The sequence below is a fragment of the Columba livia genome, chromosome 7, assembly GCF_036013475.1.
Source record: "Columba livia isolate bColLiv1 breed racing homer chromosome 7, bColLiv1.pat.W.v2, whole genome shotgun sequence".
NCBI lineage: Eukaryota > Metazoa > Chordata > Aves > Columbiformes > Columbidae > Columba > Columba livia.
The window spans coordinates 12,191,480-12,200,396 of record NC_088608.1 but is presented as its reverse complement, the minus strand read 5'-3'; positions in this window follow the sequence as shown (position 1 = coordinate 12,200,396).

The window sequence follows — 8,917 nt, the reverse complement described above, 5'->3', positions numbered from 1 at the left end:
TGCAGCCCAAGTTCTGTGATCCTGGTTGTGTTTCAGTGTGCCAGGGAAGCGAGGGGAGAAAGAAAGGTAAGATGGACTCTGTGCCCAAACCCTACATTCTCCCCCCCAGAACAATGGGAGACAGTGTGAAAAAAGACTGAGCACTGCAAAGTACTGATTTTACTGGTGTAAAAGAATAAAATACATATAAGGACTACAGGAAACACGTTCTGAGGAAATAATTAATTTGAAGGAGCTTGTCAGTTGGTATTCCATATCATTCCCGTGATACAGTGTTTGAAGGGAATTACAATTCCATCTTCATATTTGAAAGTCTAGAAATGAATAAGGCTTCATTTACTATTCTTTCTTTACATCCTTGGAAAAAATACACCTTTTATAGAGCTTCGCTTAATTTCGCCCTCTTACAATTTGCAAGAAGTAGCAAGAATATGGATGAACATTGACATAGCAGGTAGACACAGGGAAAGTAACAGAAAATACCCAGCCAGGTGTCCTAATAACTGCATTTGGAAATTACCATAGATTATGTACTTCCATGGACAGATTACTTAATGTATTTTACCGCCTCCACAGGCAATCGAGGATAATAATCCTGCAGACTCGGAATCTTTCCTCCTTGCAAACAGCCTAAATATATTAAGGGAAGGTAGTGTGCTACTTGAGAAAATGAGCCACGAGGCACAACATGGAGCAGACCCACGTTACAGCCTTGTTGCCACAAGTGAACCCATGCCATCAAATCCCCTTTCCTGAGTGGAGCTGGTAATCCAGGTCCCATTCGGTACAAGGTGGATCTGGGGTAGCGGCAGGGTCTCCAGTTTGCACCATGCCAGGCCTGCCTGTCACACAGGACATTCCCACCCCATGTCCACACCTCCAGCAGAGATGCAGGGATGGTGTTTGGCTGCAGAAGTCGCACACGACTCCGTGCTCCCCCAGCCGGCGAAGGCACAAAATGATGCTGGGCTAAATGGGAAGGGGTGTGCTGCCAATCTGGTAGTTGTTTTTGTCACTTTCGGTGGTTTTTAAGCACATAAGGAGACCTAGAATTTGAGATGGCTGCCACTTGGTACTAGTTCTCTGTTACCCTGAGAGCCAATAGCTTTTATTTCAGAATTTTAAAATAAATGGCCAAAGAAGCAGAAAGGGGATAGCAGCAAGGGTTTCAGAAGTAACATTAGGTAATTTGCAATGATTAAACTAGAATGAGATAATATTAATGCATTACCTGGAAAATTTCTGGCTTGTCTTCAAATATCCTGGCAATGTATTTGTAGTCAGCATAAGCCCAATATTTGGAGTACTCGTAACAACTGAAAGGTCCAGAGAGAGAAGGCGGCTGCCCACAACTCCATGCCAAAAACTCTTCAAGTGTAGCCTCCACGTAGCTACACCTGGTTTCAAACTGGGGAACTAGAGCAGCAAAAGAAAAGCCAAATATCACAGGAGCACTGAGCACAGAAACAGTAAAAATAATATGTAGTTTCTCAGCTTTGATTAAATGTAACGTGAGATAGGAAGTGGGATGAGGTTGCTTGACTCTGGTCAATAAAATGGCTCCTATCACCTAGCTCATCGTTCAAGTCTGAGACTACTGGATTTTCATTAAGGTTTAAATGAATGGTGTTGAACTTGCTGTGAGGTAAAAGCACACCAACAGCGACTGTTGTCCATGTGCAAGGTGCCAGTAAGCACAGTAACTCAGTAACACTCCCAAGCTCCTGAACAAGAGTGCCTGTCCTTTGCATCATCTTCCTTCTTAAGTGTGAGCTGCAAATCTGCACACAAGTATTTGGGTACCCTTTATTTTGTCTTCATGATGGATGTGTTCACCTCTCCCACCTAAGCAATAACCAAACCAGCATGGCAATGCATAAGAAGCAAATTCTGGAGCCACCATGTGCCAGTGATCCATCTAAAACGCTGTGTCCTTATTTTTCATTCGGGATTGACAAAAGCATATTGTGGTGTTCCTTGGCAGACATAAAAGTATTTAGCAGCAATGTTTCACCCCTGTCATGCTTTGGTCAGGCTGACTGATCCAGCCTTTCAGCTCAAGGTCATGTCACTTGGAAGGCCTACAAGATAACCCACATCACAGCATACTCTACTTCTGGTTAATCAGAGATCTTCCTTTCTCACAGTTGCTAATTGTGCCAGCTTCAAAGAGACTTATCCAATGTTAAAAAAAAAATCAGTCACTTTAATATAACTACTACTGGGAAAAATGACTGCAGCCTGCATGAATGACAATGACAGAGCTGCAATTTAACCTTGTGTAACTTGCACAGAGCTGCTCAGAAATGAGATCCTTCCACTGTTACGCAACAGAAGCAGCTCTTCGTTCTTTACTGCTCTCATTTTGTTATCGCAGCAATTCCCGTAGAGTCTCATACATTTGTTCTTATTCCCTTTGGGCGGAAGGACAGCTTGAACAAACCTTTATCACTATCATTTTGCCAGTTTCCATTTTAGCAGCCTAGGTAGTGTTTTTTCTTCTCCTCGGTATCAAATTCATTAACTAAAAATGTCAGATAAGCCCCACTACTCAGCAATCGGTAATGTGGGTCTGTGCAGTGGAAGGGCTTCCTACCTAAGAACTGTACACAAGACATATCAATCACCTGTAATAACCAACCCCCTACATCTGATTCCCTGTGTTGCAGTCCAGTGCCCTTTCCTGATACTCAGTCATTAATGTAAAGCACATCATTTTACTAAAAGATGTTCTGATGGAAAAATTAGATAAGAGATACAAGCACCACTGAAGGTGCCTCAGTATCTGTATTATTTTGATGAGAACAAAGAGCACTCAGGACATTGCCTATTTTGCAAGACAACTCAGGAGCAAGTGTTTTAAAGGCAAGAAATATGCTCTTTCTACCTCTACCTCACTCTGAGCTTAATTTTAAAAATTCCAACCATGAAAGACAAGACTATCTTCTAGGATACAGTATCCTCAGGGCAGGGTTGTTGGTTTAATTTATAACTTGCTCAGTACCAAGGTGTGGGTGCTTACAGAAAAATAAATAGTAATAAGAAACATCTCTGGGCAATCTAGACAGATTGTTTAGATGGATTTGTAGACTGCAACTAGGGTGAAAATGGTAGCAATGGGCATCTGAGAGCAAAAACATGATTAATCAGTTCGCTAATACTTAATAACTAAAAGCTGGGGGTGTTTCGTAGTTGACAAATTATAGATTAAGACACGTAAGTCTAAAGGAACCTACCAGTGCTGTCTGGTGACATAATATCTGGAGGCATGACAGCCCTCTGATTTCCAACCTAATGCCACAGATTAAAACCTGCGGGACAGAGAGAGGTAGGATGTGCTTTTGGAGGAAGGAACTCCTCTCCTTAGTTGAGTGCTGGTCCTGACAGATGCCAAGCTCTGTTCTACTCAGAAAGACAGTGTTTGCAATGTATACTAAGAGAAATGTAGAAAAAATAATAGCCTTAGAAAATACCCTAAATCTTGAATAAGATTGCAAGTGAAACGTCTCCTGCATTTCTTTTAACTTAGAAGAAAACCAAATGTCTGTTCACAGATGCTGGGGAAGTAAAATTGTTTAAATGAATAATCCAAGCAAGGAATAACCATTTAATGCTATCACAAAGCACAGGCACACTTACAAACCAAAAAAAACTGACCATCCACATTCAACTCCAATAACCACCTCAAATATCAGCTTTATGTGACATTTATTCACCCTACAGTATTTGTACTGTATTTTCAGCCTCCTATTTAGCAACTGAGTCTATAGCCACCTTTGCAGTCCCTCCCTTTATCAAACCTCAGAGGCTTGAATTCTTTTGCCATCCTTAGTGGTAAAACCTCTTGGGCAGATGTCCAAGCTGCAGCCCTTTTCTATCCAACTGTGTATCTGACAGCATCAGCTCTCTCCAGCATGTCTAAGAGAAATTTCCTCCAGAGATCTTGTGATTCATAACAGATGAGCATGACAACCTCTTGTTCTTTCCAGCCTCTTCACAGTAAACTCATTCTTAACTCCTTTTACTACACAACCAAAGAAAATGCTCCAACTAAGAAACGTCTGCATACAGAAGTCAGTTTTGTGTAAGCTTTCTGCTTCATTTGTCATTGCTGGTGTGTTCCAGGTAACCATCAGATAGATGGGCTACAATGCTGCATTTTCTCTGCCACAAAGTCAACTTCCATAGCTGCTGCCCGCCCTTTATGCTACCTCAGAAAAATACATATTTTACCGTGCCTGGAACTAGATGGGTAGGGGTTTCCTGATTAATAGCACCTTCATTGTTCTTGTAATGAACGCAGATAATCTCTCTGGAGATATCTTCTCTCTGTCAATGCTTAATCCTCTGACTGTACTTTTTCACTTCTTATGTACACATACTGTTTAACTTGTGTAATCAGACAGAACACTATCAAACACACAAACTTAGGTAAGTACAAATAATTCACACAAATAATACTACTAGCTCCCACACTTCCCATGTTTCATAGAATCACAGAATGTCCTGAGTTGGAAGGGACCCACAAGGATCATTGAGTCCAACTCCTGTCCCTGCATGTGACAACCCCACAGTTCACACCATGTGTCTGAGTGTGTTGTCCAGTCTCTTCCTGAACACTGTCAGGCTTGGGGCTGTGACACCTCCCTGGGGAGCCTGTTCCAGTGCTCCAGCACCCTCTGGGTGAAGAACCTTTTCCTAATGTCTAGCCTGAACTGCTGATGCCTCAGAAGTTCCAAATTAGTAAGAAAAGCATATATAAAGTCCAAGCAACTCCCACCAGGCTGCCCCACTTGCAGTTCTAACTTTTTTGTATTAAGGAATCTTCAGCAGATGTGGCAGTAAAGAAAGGTGAGAAGTTGTCATAGTAAGAGGTCTGAAATAATTTTGGATCTTCCAGATGAACCTTGTGGCTTAATGATTCTCTGAACCTCTGAAGCAGTCATTTCAGAGTGACACCAAAATACACCTATAAGGAGGAGAACAGCTTCTTTCTTGTACATGTTTCCAACTCAGTGGCAGGAGTGGTTCCATTTAGTCTTAAGGCAATTAATCTATTGTAAACATGGGAGGACTAGTCAGAGAGATCGATACAATTATTGTTGTATTCTCCTGTTGCTTTCTCTAACCACATCACTTCCTCCATTTCATTTGGGAAAATCAGCATGAACAATGGTAAGAAAGAGAGTCCCTTGCTGAAAAACAATGTTAAGCATGTGAGAGTGAGATCAACCACCTTCCAAATGACAGTAGCACATGAAATATATCACATTATTTCAGACTCTGAGATGGCTTGGCTAATGGCTTCACTAATATACCCTTACGATGCAAATTTTTTATAGCATCTCAGGTCTCATTCAGTTACAATATAACCCCTGAAGGCTCTACCCATCTTACTGAAGACATTTCTAGCTCACATTAGCATATAATGGAGGTTATTGGTGACAAAATGATTGCTGCCTAGGGATTGATGCCTTTAGGAAAAAACAAAATACAGACAGATGCAACTTCAAGATACAAATTCCAGTTTAAATCCACTCTATATCCCTAGTGACTACAAGTTATTGCAAAGTGATGACTCTTATCTACTTAGTTGGTAGAATCAATCCATCACTTAGCTATGCAACACTCCATCAGTATCACCATGAGCTTTTCCAGTTGGCATCCCCATTCGGCTCTCTGAAAGTGCCTACCACCTAATGGAGAGTAGGACCAAAACTACCTTTTTATCTGGTAAGGCTTGTATATTACAACTGAGATATATTAACAAGGCATCATGGAAAATGTCATATATATGCAACATTTTCCCTATTGGCAATGAGATGCCTTTTACATGTAGTGCAAGAACCGGCTTATACCTCACTGAACTATAGAGATGTCGCTGTGAAGATGTGTACCAACATATTAAGTCTACACCTCAGTTATACCATCTGTAGGAAGTGAATAAATAACATCTGTTTTCCCAGCAATGGCATAGGAATCATTAATCCATGCTGGTAAAATGCTTTGAAATCCTAAAATGCCAAGTATTTTCACTCTAACACTTCTTTCTGTTTCATCACTTCTCTTGCAAAAATTGCACATGAAATAATATGGTCATGAAGCTGTGAAGAAAGCAAATTTCACACAGTGTTGTTAAGTAAGATAATGTGATGTAATCCCACCACTTCCACAGAACTGTCAGACCCCCATCTGGAGTCTTTGGTCAGACCCTACATTCCAGAAAGAGGTAGTCCAACTGAAGAAAGTTGGAAGAGTACAGAAAGAATAGCTAGGTAGGGCCAAAAAAAGCTATGACTTATACTGAACATTGTTTATGAAGTGTGTTTGTCTGGTCTGGGGCGAAGGGGGCAGAAAAAAACACTGAAGGGAGACAAGATACTTTAGGCAAATGTGAGTAAGTGCACAGCAGAATGTATTTTGGCATGTGGTTGGGAGGACAAAGGATGTACAGTGCACGAATAAAGCAATGCACAACCTCTAAAGTGTGTAGCACATCACCAACTTGCAGAACGTTTCCTGTATCTTCCCTCCCTGGTAGGAAACTCTGTCTGTCCATGGACAGACTATGACTAGTATTGCGTGGCTACAGACAGAAATGAAGTTGTACTTAAAATCAAGTGCAAAAAATGTCTTTCACCCCTGGCATGTTCCTAGATATCTGAGCAAACCTGGAGGCTTAGAGGTGAAATTATTGTTCTGGTATCAAGCAATTTTCTTAATGCTTTGTATTTCTATAGCATCTTTCATCACAAGACCTTAATGTATTAAAAACCACCACAGTCTTATAAAACCTCTGGAGGAAGGTGAGAATTATCACCATTTTACGGATTTAAAAAAAAAAAAAAAAAAGGTTTGTGAATATGGAAGCTCAGCTGATGTGAACAACTGAATCCTGTATAAGACCAGGACCAAACATACACAATACAAAGCAAGGAAAAAAAACTTGAGATACTTGATTCTTATGTTAGTGTTACTCACCAGACTTCCTACTCTAATAAGAAAGAGAAATTAGATTTCTGCTGCTGGCCAAATCCCATGTCCTAATGACAAAGCCTGGGGTGAAAAGCAATACCTTAGAGAGAGAACAGCGATAATGGAGAGACAGAGGATTGCAGAACCTAAAAACAAGAGTTGTGACATGTAACATCTGTCCACTTCAGTCTCACCCAAATCTGCCGTCTTCAGACCCAGCCTAAACTGTATTGTCTTTCCATCCAACACCGCAGAAAGGTATTTAACATTCCAGCGCAGGGCTGGCCAGTCGCCAACCATGTTACAGAAGACTGCAGGTTGCTGTAGAGACATCACAATTTCTTTGGTTTTCTCAGGAGTAAATGGTTTGACATCTTCACCTATGCAAAGGAAAAAAAACAAAAAACAAAAAACCAAAAAACAACAGCTGTAGAGAGATGATTTATGATACAAAACTGTTACTTACCATCTCCCACAGCACAAGAAACATTAAGAACTAACACCTTTGTTTATAGTTGATTGTTTTATTACATTTGTAGATTTTTTGAAGTTTAATTTCTACCGCAAACGCTGAAAGAACATTCTTACACTAAAGTTTAAAGCAGTGTATTAGCATACAAAATGTAAAAAAACAATAAAAGTAGACATGTGCTTAGAATTTTCACTTGTAGCTTAGGCAATAAAGCACTGTAGCCAAACTGTTTAGAATTAAGCTAACAATAAAAATCCTTACAAATAACGTCCAGAGTTTAGAGAACATAAATTTTATGAGTAATAGTCTTTCTGCACGGGATTCTTTCCAAGAAGCAGTGCATATTCTGAGATAGCAAACCAGGTTCCTACGCATTTGATTTAAACCAAGGAACAGCAGCGTAACCAAAACAGCAGGTACTTTTAAAGTGTTTTAAAATTTCATCTCCAGAATTTTAGAAAAAGGAAATTGTGCCAATCCAAGAACTAAACTAACCAAAGATTTCCATTTACTCCTTTGCTGTTGAGAGATTTCTATGCCCCGCTGAAACTGTCAAGCTGAAATGCTAGCAACCTTGAATAAACTCAGCACTTTCAGAACAACTTTTCTTTAGGGACACATTGAGAATGAAAACCTGATTTTTTTTTTTTAAAGAACATCTCCATAGAGCTGAAACAGTGTACTACAACTTCAGATCATTTAAAAAAATAATAATAAAAAAAAAAAATAAAAAAAATTCGTTATTTTAACCTCAATTGAAGTTAACTCATCCAGAATTTGTATCTGTATGATGCCTAAGATTGAACACACCGAATTGATATGTATGCTTCCCTATGACTCCCAGCAGCTCATTTAAAGCAAACAAACCAATTCACTCACTCTATTCAGGGGTCAAACCATTGTCTGGCATGCTCAAGGGGTTAAACAAATACAGGATAAGAAAATTCCCTTTCCTGCTGGGTGCTAATTTTGCCTCTTGCTCCTCCGGGTGTGTGTGTGGTGGGACAGGCTGTGGAGAACGTACAGGGCAGCCCTGTGGTGCTGGCTGGGGCAAACACAGGAGAAGAACAAGGTCACCGATGAACATTCTTCTGGATTGTTTCAAACATAACAGTTAAAATAAATATACGAACGTTGAAGGGTGAATGGCAGGAATAAGAGGAGCCCTGTGCACACCGTATGCGATATCTCTGGTAACTTTAGCGAGTCCCCCTTCATTCGACAGGGTTTATACTCCAGCATAGCTGTAATTTTTAGTTTTCTAAATTAAGCTACTGTCTTCACACAAATGCAGAGGGAGGTATCAGGGCTGGGGTTTGCTACAGTCCAGGGGTCTCTTCTCCCACAGACTTCCAGGGAAACAATCCCTGTCTCCTTTCACTCATGGAAACTCCATCGTGAAGATTTGAAAGCAAAGACCTCCCATATTTTATCTTCAGGGATGATAACATTTTTAAATGGCTTCCCTTT